This window comes from Oryzias melastigma, linkage group LG21, assembly GCF_002922805.2.
Source record: "Oryzias melastigma strain HK-1 linkage group LG21, ASM292280v2, whole genome shotgun sequence".
Lineage (NCBI taxonomy): Eukaryota > Metazoa > Chordata > Actinopteri > Beloniformes > Adrianichthyidae > Oryzias > Oryzias melastigma.
In genome coordinates, this window is record NC_050532.1 from 16461202 (window position 1) to 16472117 (window position 10916).

General features: G+C 37.3%; 2 long non-coding RNA genes across 2 annotated transcripts; one reads left to right on the forward strand and one right to left on the reverse strand.

The window, feature by feature from the left end:
* Positions 1 to 604: 604 nt before the first annotated feature.
* LOC112154790 lies at positions 605 to 2486 on the reverse strand. Its single transcript, XR_002920705.2, has 3 exons — positions 2255 to 2486; positions 981 to 1056; positions 605 to 909 (listed from the first exon to the last, which is right to left on the reverse strand). It is a non-coding gene; the product is annotated as an uncharacterized LOC112154790 (long non-coding RNA).
* Positions 2487 to 2630: 144 nt separating this feature from the next.
* LOC118597900 lies at positions 2631 to 8937 on the forward strand. Its single transcript, XR_004946904.1, has 2 exons — positions 2631 to 2747; positions 7948 to 8937. It is a non-coding gene; the product is annotated as an uncharacterized LOC118597900 (long non-coding RNA).
* The last annotated feature ends 1979 nt before the right edge of the window (positions 8938 to 10916 follow it).

Sequence of the window (10916 nt, forward strand, 5' to 3'; positions counted from 1 at the left end):
TACTTACTTACTTACTTACAGGGTGGCACAAAACAATACTTCGCACTGAATGAGGCTCTGTGGAGTGCTTAAGTAACATGTGAAACATAGAGATGGGGTTAGGGTTTGGTGGCCTAGGCAAAAATATATATGTAAAAACATCACCCTTTCAGCTTTGGACACACATATGTAAAATAAGGCCAATTCTTCCCCTACCCCTACAGCTTCTCCCTACCACTATATTTAGCCCTCCAAGCGGAGAGTTATGGAAAAATATTGTCTTCAAATTTGGACTATACTACCTTCATTGTTATTCACAACACTGTTTAAGTCGATGTGATTAAAAGAATTGAGATTGTATTCTGCCGAACAAACCTGCAACTTTCATTGCATAACAATGTCTGTTGACATTCTGCTCCATTACAATGATGCATTACTTTGTCAAATCACAAGGTTGAGCGACAATACTGTATGAATGCAATAGTTTGCATTTGCTCTACAAGTTTATGACATTTCCCTAAATTTAGTTCACAGTTGCAGTGAGAATCTGGAAATCAGCAGGCTGCCAGCAGACAACAGCCCTGTCATATTTATGAGCAGAAATGACAATTAAGAACTAGATGGAGAGAGGACCCTCATTAAAAATGAGCATTACTGTTTGTTGTGCTGGAATGTATTTTCCTAAAAAAAAAGTCTGAAACTTCAGAATCAGATTCTGTGAATTTTTATCCTAAAAGTTTAGGCTCTGACTTTTTCACAAGAATAGAACACATCAGGCTTCCTGCATTCCCCGTCTACAGTGTTTGTATGATGGACAACCTAGAAAAGACTCAGACTCGGGAGGGACAAAGTCGAAAGTTTTAATTAAGCTCGAAGGAAGTGGGCGAAGGCACAAGGCGGCAGTAGAAGGAGCGTCGACTCTCACAGTGGCTGCGGATGAGAGAACAAGGTGATTATCTCCTGTGAGAACAGGAGGTGAACTGTGAGGAGAACAGCCTTACTTGATATCTTGTCGGTATCTTGTAGACACAAAACTTAGACTGATAGCTGACGACAGAGGGCTGCTGGCAGGAAACACTGTAAGGTGAGTTAATGATAAATTACAGAACTTAAAAGTAGAATAAACTTGAATGTTGTCCTCAATGATGGAGAGAGGGTAGAGGAGAAGGAGAAGCTGCAGGCTGAAAGTGAAGGTGGAGAGCACTTTAAATAAAGTATATTTTCAAGGAGCAATTGTGTTGATTTTCTAGGAAAAGAGAGACATCTGAAGCAGTTTGTAATCTGAGAGACAGTCCAGGCCCAGTAACGTAAATTCAGTAAAGCAAACATTGCCAGAAGCAGAGATTTAGTCAAGAGACAGAGATATGATAGGAAACCCAATAGGACTTAACTGGATTTTACTTGACTTGAGATGACCCTTTCCTGACCTGTTAACCTGGCTTGACTTAAAGTTTCTCTCCGATCATATTTGAATTTATTGTAAAAGCGTTCCCAATTCATCACGATTTGAATAAAGAAACTCTCAGAAATATAGTTTTAAGCATAATTAGAACTTCATCATGGGAAAAAGGCTACAAGAACATATTAAAAACACGATTTTCATTGGAGTGGATCTTTAAGGAAGCCCTGCAACATTCAAGTTAACATCTACAAACCAGCAACAAGGAAGACAAAAGAAGCACTCATGTAAAGAGCAGGAAACCAGTGAATGACATGAGCCTAATCAATGAACAGGAAGCCTGGAGGACCAAAAAAGAACAGAGTTGGAATCCTGATAATGATAAAGCAGCTCTCTCTATTCTAGCGTGAAAGTTCCATACTAGCATTTGCTCCAATTAAAACTAATACAAAGATCCATCACTTTATTAGCCTTAGAAAAGCTAGTGACTGGAAAAAAATCTGCAATGAAATCAAAAGTATAAAGTTTTCTTCTTATGTAATGGTTTTGCTGGTCAATGGGAGCAGAAATGAGCACTGTACCGATGCCAAATCTAAAGCTGTGAACTCTGAGCCCCCCACAAATTGATTTAACAAAATACATCATAGTAGTCGCCAGCAGAGTTTGCTCTCAGTTTTATGAGATCACCAAAGCTCTGCGTGGACTGAGTCACACCCCCTCTGATAAAGAGCACACTTCCCTTTAATCTGTAAGTAAAAATGACCTTTTACAAAAGCAACAGAAGACTCCCTGTGGCAAGAGCACGTTTAAATATCACTGGAGCTTTCAGCTTAGCTGTGAGAAAACTGGCACTCAGAGCAAATGAATGATACAGACCTGTAGTTTCTTTTGTTCTCAGACACACAAAGTATGAACAAAAACAGTATGCATGCAAACGAATCAATATTAATTTGTCAAGATTACTTTTTTAGGAAGAAAATGTGGAAAAAGTGAATAGATATAAAAGGAAAACACTTATTTCTTCTGATTGACTGAACTAAAAAGAGTACATTCTTTTGTTAACCTATAGAACATTTGGGAGAATCGCTCCCACTTCTTAACTAAACAAAATAACCCTCAGCGTTTCTGATTTTTATTATTTTATAGTTCAACTAAATCCATGTTACTATGACAACTGCCACGGAGAGATTTGTCAAGTTGTGAACTTTGTAGGAGATTACGGGTCTTACATCAATTACTTGCTTTGTTTAAATTCAGGCCCAGCTCTCGCGTTTCCCCATGAAAGGATCAGCAGATAAAAGTCAAGGTGCAAAGCAAAGCCGAGACAAAGATCAGATAATCTTAGGTCTTTGAGGGAGGAAACTTCTTTGTAAGTATATTTGATAGCAAGCCAATGATCCCATCTGAGCAAACTGAAGACCTAATATAGACATGAGAGCTGCTGTTGAGACCAGCAAGAAAAGAAAGATCTTCCCCGGCGTGATAAACAATGCCTATTTCCTCACAACAGCACTCATTAATATGTACAGTCACACCTCAGGTAAATATTGAATGGCTGCTCTATTAATTAGTCTAGAGCTTAACTGTTTTCCAGTGGTTGCTGATAGCAAAAATAATGATTATTGAACCTCACAGGCCAACTGAACATCCTCTGTGCACACGGACAGAACTTTAGCTCACAACAAACGCCGCACACTTTAGTGACATATCCCCTAAACAATGTAATTACAAGATAAATGTGCATGAAAAACAGCAAACACATGATGATAGATTTCTAAATGCAATGTATAAACATGCAGAGGCTTTCATGTGATCTGAAAGTTTTTGCATTTATGGAGATTTTTTAAATCATCTTTAAAGCGTTTTTGAATCATTTTTTCTCATGATGGAGGGCATATATAAAGAAAATTAAACTGCCTGAGTATTTCTTTATTCAAATTGTGGTGAATCGGTGGCAAATGAAAAAAAATGCAACTGATAAACTTGTAGTTGTAGCGGGAAAACTTCAATCAGGCCGTAGTTTGCACACTCCTGATTTATATCATTCATTTAACTATTTTTGTCTACAAAGTATTCAATAATTTTCTAGTTTATCATTCTTACTTTTATTGCCTTTTCTGTCTTTTACTCAATACAGTGTTTTCTCAAACAATATTTCCTACCATCATATGGTCATCTTTTGATTGCTGTTGTGTTTTATTACTTTTTTTATTGTTTTACTCATGTTTGTATATGTCTTTCATGTCAAACACCTTGTGTTCTACACTGTAAACATTATTTCATTAAAAATCTTAGTTTTTATCAAATTAAACATTTAAGTTGAATAAACCATCAACTCAAAATTTTAATAATAATTTTAAATGTTGCAGAACTTTTGTAAAGTGATCAGTGTACACATGTTGATGGAAGGTTTCCTACAAATCAAGTGATTATAATGTTGATTTTATGTCATTATAAGATGAAGCACAGAGTTTTTTACAGTATTTTTGTCCCTGAAACGTTTTCAAATTGGTCAGTTTAACAGACACACACGTTAAAAGAGCAAACTAGACAGCAGACACATCTAAAGGGTCAAAGAGCAAAGAGACTGAAGTGGTCTGCTTCCAGACTTGCGTTGCCTTTTCCGTCACCTTTCACTCCTACCACTTGACTTTTGACCTGAAGCAGTTAAATACCATAACGCTGGTGGTCTGTAGTTTTGAGGGAAATGTTCATACATTATCTGTGAAAAATGTTTCAAAATGCAATTAAATCTACTTTTAAAATTTAATTAAATACTTTATTTGGATGCTGGATGCAAAGATTGAAAAATAAATAAGACTTGAACAGAAATGTTTTATTACTACAGGAATTTGACTGTGTGACTTGTGTCATATCTGGCTTAATATTACACCATATGGCTGACCGTATTAACGATTTTTTTTATACAAACTTGCAACCAAGCTGTTAGTTTTCAGCAGTTTCAATAAACACCGGGAGCTAATGCACAAGTCGTTAGAAAAGACGCAGATAAACATGAAAATGCCCCCAGAGGGACACTGCTGTCTACTTGGTAACAGCTTGAAAACTTTGTGCCAATTATCAGGTCATTAAGTCGTGATTGTTTGAGCTGTTTGGCTTCCTCTGAACCTGATAACCTTGAATCTTTGCATTAAGTGTAAACTCTGTTGTGCATTAAATTACTTTAATCCTGAAGTCAAAGGTAAATCAGTCAGACAGCTAAGCCTCAACTGAGATTGGAACAGTTTCAAAACAAGGTGCTTCAGTGTGTCGTTTATGGGTTGTAGGAGAAGAGGGAACCAGACAAGAATCTTGGGAATTGTAAGAATGGAAGACAAAAAGTATGTTTTTACAGGATGTTATATGTGATCTCATTGTAAATGTATTGATAGCTTCCATGGTTTACCACGGGGTATGAGTTCAGTTTATGAGGGAGGATGAGAAGCCTGCAGAGGAGGACAAAAATCACAAAATTCATATTCAAATAAATAGGTCTCTAGAAGTCATTTCTGTCTGCTCCAGCTAAAGCACTGCGGTTAGATTTTCCTGACAGAGCAGATTGCAACTCAGATTTAATGAACAACTGCTGATAAAACTCAAAATAATTAAATAAATACGTCATTCTCACAATAAATACTTTTCTTTTATTCCTGAGACTAGCCTTCATCAAGTATGCTTTTATCTTTAAAGAATCCAACCCGGACACCACCCAGCTCTGCTAAAACAGGCTGGAGGAATTTCTGGACATTGACAGCTATCACACTTACACTATTTTTTTGTTTCCTGCTCTGTTTTCAAAGCAAAAAGCTTCTTCTTCATCCATCCATTGTCTGAACTGCTTTGTCCCTTTCGGGGTGCCGGAGCCTAACCCAACTTCTTCTGGGCAAAGGCAGCGTGTGAGGGTCAACCATTCGGTCAGCATTCTTTTTATTTCATGGGGGTAGCCTCTGGACAGGTGGAAATTTGAATGTGGGCCAAATTTGGCCAGACTTTGGACATGCCCTTAACGAAATTTGTCTTTAGCTCTTAACACAAAAAAGAAAAACAAAATCTATATTTCTGAGACATATTGTGGATACTAAAAAGTAGGATTTGTGCTGGCAGTGATCCAGGATTGAAAAACATCTGGTTTGGAGAAGTTTAAAAGATTTATTTACTGAAACACAAACTGATTTAATCTAAAGTTAAACCCTAACCCATATTTCAGAAATAAACCACATTTCTTTTTTTTAACATTTTCAAATTGCCACCTTATCCTTTGCTGGACATCAGACGAGTTTGGCTACATATCACCAATCAGATTTAACAGAATAAATCCAGCTATCTTTGCTATTAATATGGACTATATCTCTTACTATATTCACGGTTAGACTCATCCTGTGGTTTGACACAGGTTTCATGCTGTTTAGGCTCCAAGTTTGCATCTATGGAGTCTGGTGTTCTTTAAATGGCAGATTTTCAACTAATTAACTCCCAGGGACACAAAGTGAGGCCACATGTTAGTGCATCATAATGCAGGGATAATTGCTTGTCATAGGTATTTGCTAACTCAGCCTATAACATGCTTTTCTTAAGTCTTTCAGAGACACAATAGCCATTTATATGATCATGTATTACCTCTGAAAAGATGTTTTATGTGCATATACAGTATATTTGCTTCTAGTAGACCCGGCCATCCCTACACTGGTTGTAGCAATGACTGGGGCTAGCAGCTGATCTAGTTGACCGGCAAAGTCAGCGGCTGATCATCGCTAGCTGACTGGCGAAGCTAGCAGAGAAGTGGGTGGCTGATCACCGCTAGCTGAGTGGCAAAAAATATTGGCTGATCCCTGCCAGCTTTGGGGAGAAATTGTGTTTTTGTTAGCCTGAGGGGGTGGTGCTGGGAGCACAGATGCTTCCTGAAAGGGGCTATTCTCAATTTGTGACATCACCTCATGAGAACCCGCTCATCTTTGTGGATTGAGTGGGGCTGGTGCTCAGAGCACAGATTTTTAGAGGATTAGAGGATTAAAATAGAGATTGTTTATAGTGATGACTGGTCATTATTATACACGTAAAAGCTCAAAAAGTTGATTTTGCCTGGTGTGGCCCTTTAAATAACTCTCATTCATCCGCCCTCTGTTCAAGCAAACCCAGAAGGGCTAAAACCATACAAGTTTCCAATTTTAGCCCCCTTTTTCCAAAGCTGCCAAAACAAAACCTCTTGTATCATTGCTACCAAATAAGAACATTTTACATGCTAAGGAGTAAAAAGCGGAAGATGGATAGACCTATAATTTGTGTCCATGATAAGCCGGCTGACGTTTATCTAATAAAACAGCAGACATGTCTCAGAGGGAGAGAAGAACAGCCAAGCAAATTTCTTAAAAAAAAATGTTACTTTCATTTATTTAACTTCTCAAAATGACTAACAATTAAAACAAAACAGCACCAAAGACTAAGATTTCCAGAACGCTTCAACAAATGAAATGAAAAAAAACATGAAGTCTTAAAACAATTTTTGTTTATTCGCTTCTTGAGAAACTGTTGAAGTAGTTTCAAATGGAGGCAACTTTATCTGTTTGCAGAAATAAACATTTAAGTCGCTTATTTTTTATTTTTTTTTTATCTTGGGCAAAAAAACAAGCCGAGTTCCCACAAGGCTTTTCTACCGCTTTGATGATTCCGTGCTCTTACTCTTAATCTGGCTTCTATCAGGGCAAATAAGAGAAGTCAGAAAAACAACTAAACTATTGTGCGAACACTGAAAACAAACTCACAAACCCAGTAATATACATGCAAGTGCTCACACACCCCAGACGCAGAAGCACACTGTAGTTAAGGATTTATTGGGAACAGAGGCAGTCGTTTGTGCACTCTGGAGTGTGGGTTGAAACTAAAACAGCCTCTGGTCACACACGCCCCACGGAGTGGCACACGAACGCATGAAACCGTACGAACATTCTTCCCAACACACATTCTGACTCGCGTACAGACACCTGTTTGTCATCCGCGGCCTTGTCTCTGCTAGCCTTGACACACCTGCATATCTGCCTGTTCAAGCAGAGATTTAGGTGCAAATCCATCAAGCTTGACTGCAAATGGTGTGTGTGTGTGTGTGTGCATGTGGGTCAGTGAGTGAGAAAAACATCCAAAGACTCAATGGAATTATTGAACAAGATAACAAAGCTAATAAAGTGAATTTGCAGCACGAATACTAAAAGGAGTGACCTTTGCTGCGTTAAAAAGAAAACAACTGGGGAAACAGTGATGTGAATTTCCCTTGAATGAAACATAAAATATCAAACTCCAGCTGAGAGTTTAAACAGTTCTGCCTTTTCTTCATGATTTCCAGTGAGATCTGAGTGATAAGTTCAACCTTGAGTCAGAGACGAGCATTAAACAACATTCCTGCAGAGTGGAAATAGATGCACATCCCAAACTGAGCATAATGGTTTTGGAGCTCCAGGGGTGAGGTGAAGTGTGGAAGGGAAGAACAAGCAATAAAATGAGCACGTCAGTAAGAATGGGGGAAAACAACCTGTCAGTGATTGAAAAATAATAATGTTCTTACTTGTGTGCTTTGGCAGAGATGACAGGAGGAAGTGAGGCGGCAGCAGGAGGAGGAGGAGGAGCAAGAGGAAACATCAAAGACAAGAGAATGAGTTTGACCTCTGCAGGAGAAGTCAGAATTGGGTTGACCTCTGACATCACTAAAGATACAGTTACTTAGAGGCTCTTTATTAACACTTAATCTGAGGTGGTTATTTGCCTCCTTTCACTTTGCAGGTTCTTTAACTCTAGTTTGACCTTTTCTTGTAATTATTAGGATTTTTTTTGCAAGGATTTGGTTCAAATCTCAATTTTGGGTTTTGTTGTTTGGTTCGATATATTTGTGTATTGCCAAAAGTGTGATTAATTTGATTAATATTTTTAACCAATTGACAGCACTAGTTTTAACTAGTTTTACTAGTTTGCTGTAGGGATTTCCTTTCCTTACAGTTCAATTTAACCATAACCTACGGTTCAGGTTTGAACTGACAATTGGGCCATCCCTCGTAATTATGTGTCATCTCAATCTCCCACTCAGTTTACATGTTTTATAAATGAATAAAACTGAAGCAAAGTGGTGTTTTTGGTATATTTGGTATGACATTTTCTGGTTTAACAAAACCCGACCAAAAACAAAATTAAAAAGTCACTTTTTTCTTTCAACACTTTGATCACAGATCTTGTTAAGTAGCTGCATTAAAGGTGAAAGATGATTTGTTTCACCTCTTAATTTGGAAGCCAGTACATTAACTTGCTTCCTTGTGCACTTTCAGTTCCTTACACATGGGAGCTTTGACACATAAATGTAGGTTAGATTTAAGTTTAATGAGGACGATGTATTCTAACTCATTTTTTTATTTCCTACGTCATGTCCACTTCCCTAAGCTGTCATTAAACTTGGATTTACAGTCCTAATATAAGTTATTACGGTGGCTAGGAGAGCTCAACAAGTTGCAAATTAAAATATCAAGTCGCATGTGCTGAACAAGAACACTGAACATCTCCCTTACAAAAAATAAAAAATAAAACATCATCAATTTGAAAACACGGTGGAGCAACCAACATGGAAAACATGACAGTAATAGGACAACTTCAGCATCATGTTTTTGCAGCGTTGTACTGTTAGCTGATACTTTTTTATTTTTTTTATTTTTTATTTTTTTGCAGTTGTTAAGTGTCGCAGTGCACTGGCGTTATTATTTTAATTTGCAGCCTGCAGTTGATCTCTCTCAGCCACCATAACCTATTATGCTCTCATCTCATTTTTATTAGCCTGTGCTCTGTCTCCAATCAATTCATGGCTCCTGCTATTTATGTGTATTGAAATTCTGTCATATTCTCTTATAGACATGAGTATGTCCAACTCACCTCTGTCACCACCCAGTTTTGGTTAACTCATCTCTTTTGTCTTCATTTAGCCTTTAGGTTATGGTTTTTGTGATTTTTTTTTTATTTTTTGCTTTGCATTTAATGAGTTTGTCAACATAACCTTCATAAAATTACCCACAATATTCACTTTTGAATTATTAGAATAAAATATTTACTATGGACATTGACAAAAGAGTGCACACAAACTTACTATATAACCTGCAGACACATTGAATTGGCCTTTAGTTGCCATGGCGACATATTCAGGCTGAAACAAAGACACCGTCATGACATTGGAAACTCCGACTTAAGGCTCAATATTCGTGGCTAACTCATTAATCTTGCTTCATCGTACAAACAGCCTTCTTCACCTCTAAGCACAAGTTGCAAATGCACAGATAAGGATGCGTGGGCGTGATATGAATGCGATACCGGTCCTGCAGAAGCACAGTAATGAATGAGAAATTGAGCTTCCGAGTCATTATTTCACTCGTTGTTTAGACTGTTTATTGAGGTTATCAGTATTCTCAAACCGAATGTGTTTACTGGAAGGAAATCACATCACTCTCACCATCAAAACTGATGAGCAGAGTACAAAACGGTTCCTTAAGCTGTCATTCGTTATGTCACTGCAGACATCAAGAAGATTATGTTGCCTATCACAAGGGAAAATGGCCAATTAGGTTATTTTAGATTTTTTGTTGAACTGAATGTAATTATTTTGTGATGGCTTTTTTGTTGGTTCTTGTCCATCAACAGAACTGAATTAAGGGTCGTGAACGAATCTACATGCTAATTTTTGTTTTAGAATCATTGCCAGGTCTTGTTGTTTCATACAAATTTTACCTGAGTACAAAATTACATTTTTCCATTAATATCTGTTATTCAATTTGTGCAGGGTACATTTACAACTCCAGACTGGTTTTGTTGACTTGTGATCTGCTGAGTGTACGTCCTTAATATTTATTAGTCCTATTTTTATTTTCTTGAGCTCAAGATTGAAAAAATTCAATAATAATGTTGCCAAAAAAGTTACCACATTTAAAGTTTTTTTAAGGTCCTAATCCAATCATCTTTTGATCTATTGTAAAAGTGTTCCCAGTGGTCTTTTAATTATTAATATGTTGTTTTTGGGCAAAATCAAAGACCATGTGTCGCTTTTTAGGACATAGTTTCTGTAGAGAGACTGTAGTTTATTAGAATTTTGTCTTTAAGCTGTGGGTGGGACCAGTGGTGCAGAGTAAGCCCGCACTCATTTCCCATCATCCATTTGTTTACAATCTCTCTCGCAAGCTCATGAGCTTTAAGCCGGATGCCAGGTCAGACAAGGAAAACAAAGACATGAATGCATCTATTTGTCAGCAAGTAGCAGCTGTAACAACTTTCAGCTTTTTCAAGGAGCATTTATTTCTCGTATTCACCATGATTTGAATAAAGAAATACGCAGAAATGCAGTTTTACTCTTGATTTTCTGTATGTATGTTCTCCATCATGAACAAAATTCCACATTAAACAGTTTTATTGGAGTGTGACTTAATCAGTTCATTCCATTGTTCATCAGTGTTTGAAAATGTGATCCCTACATGATGTAAATGGAAGAGTCCATCTATTTTAGATTTTCTCTTGATGGCAGCAGCTC